The sequence below is a fragment of the Octopus bimaculoides genome, chromosome 12, assembly GCF_001194135.2.
Source record: "Octopus bimaculoides isolate UCB-OBI-ISO-001 chromosome 12, ASM119413v2, whole genome shotgun sequence".
NCBI lineage: Eukaryota > Metazoa > Mollusca > Cephalopoda > Octopoda > Octopodidae > Octopus > Octopus bimaculoides.
Window position 1 is genome coordinate 8,400,195 of NC_068992.1, and position 2,067 is coordinate 8,402,261.

Sequence of the window (2,067 nt, forward strand, 5' to 3'; positions counted from 1 at the left end):
TATATATATAGGTTTTAGTTTAGTTTTAGTTTGGTTTAGTTTTAACTGAAATTCTAGACACATTTCAATAGAGACAAGAAAGTCTTGTGAATCTACTTTCTGGACAACTTCCCCAAAGTTGTGGAATGTCAGAATTGATACAGTGCCGAGCAAAATGGCATTGGTTTCTTTATGTTCAGATATCAAAATACACTGAGGTCAATCTTGCCTTTCATTCTTGTAGACACCATAAAATACCAGTTGACTACTGAGGGTTGATCTAATCAGCTAAGATCCTTCCATGTCAGAAACAATACCTTTACTATAAATACCCAAGTGCACTTTACCACCTCCTTATATCAGTTATCGTCATATGTCGTATTTCTCAATATCAGTGCTTTGTTATTGTGTGTGTGTGTGTGTGTGTGTGCATTGTAGATATGTGTTTATTTACTTGTCATAATTCATATATGAATAATCTGTAGAATGTGCATAATTGTATATAATATATAAACGTGCACACATGTAAATACATGTGTAGCTATGAATAGAAATATATGTATGTGTATATATATATATTATTCTGAAACAAGAATGTTGTTGACTGTGACTTTGTAGTTTCACCCACCTAAGCCATCATCAGACTATCAACAACATTATTGCTTAAGAATGATAAATTTGTATGCTACAAAAAGTATAGAGTAACCATCAACCTTAGTATACATGTGTTTTTATTGTAACAGAGCATAAGGTGAGCTGGCAGAATCATCAGCATGCCAAGCAAAAAGGCTTAGCAGCATTTCATCTGCCTTTATATTCTAAGTTCAAATGCTGTCAGGGTCAGTTTTGCTTTTCATCCTTTTGAGGTCGATAAAATAATTACCAGTTGAACACTGGAGTTGATGTAATTGATTTACCCACTTGCCCGAAATTGCTGGCCTTGTGCCAAAATTTGATATCATTGTAACTGATCAGAAAAATAAATATATATATATATATATATATATATATAAGATTGTGTAAATATATGCATATGTATAAATATTTATATGTATTGGATCATCCCATAAATATTGCAGCTTTTTCAATTGCATGAACTAAAAGTCGGAGGGGGATGTGATAAACTACTTGTATCAATTTGCAGGTAGTAATTTTACCTTGTCCTTATTCTTAGTGCAAGTTTTGAAGAGTGTCGTTCGATTTTAACAGTTATTTTTTCAAAGTTGTAATAGAAGTGACAAACAAGCATATTTGGCATATTTTGCTTTATGAGTTCAATAAAGGCAACACCACAATGGAAAGTATGAGGAGTATTAATACAGTATATGGAGATTGGACGAGTGTAAGCCAGTGTCAGTGGTGGTTCCAGAAAGTCTGAGCCAGAAACTACAGCCTAGAAGATGATCCTTGTCCTGTAAGATCTGCAGAGCTCAACAAGGACATCCTGCAAACCCTGGTGGAACAAAATCCCATCGTAACCGTTGAGGAACTAGCAGAGAAGCTTGGATTTGGTCATTCAACCACTCATCAACACCTGCGTGCCATCAGAAAAGTCAGCAAATTGGGTCAATGGGTTCCTCATAAACATTCTGAGTCTAATCGTACACTGAGGGTAAATGTATGCTCTTCTTTGCTGTCATGTCTCACAAATGAACCTTTTTTGAACCAAATAGTGACTGGTGATAAGAAATGGGTTCTCTTTCAAAATGTCAAGTGCCAAAGACAATGGGTAGAGAAAGGAGAAACACCAGCACCCTAAGCTAAAGGTCTTCACCCACGTAAGGTGATGTTATCTCTTTGGTGGGATATGATAGATTTAGTCCACTTTGAACTTTTAAACCCAAACCAAATGATAACAAAGGAGATCTTCTGTGAGCATCTTGAGCAGTTCAAGTCAGCACTAGAAGAAAAACGACCATCTTTGGTTTCAAGAGGAAAGGTATTCTTCCATAAGGATAATGCTCAGCTACATACAGCAAGGATGACATTCCAAAGACTGGAGCAGTTTGAATGAGAAACGATGCCCCACCCACTATATTCACTGGACATTGCCCCATCTGATTGTCATTTATTCCATGGTGTTCAAAA

General features: G+C 35.9%; 1 protein-coding gene across 8 annotated transcripts in view; it reads left to right on the top strand.

Annotated features, from left to right (window-relative positions):
* The window catches only part of LOC106880178 (sodium/calcium exchanger 2), a 162,125-nt gene that overhangs the window by 146,627 nt on the left and 13,431 nt on the right, over positions 1 to 2,067 (top strand). The window lies entirely within an intron of this gene.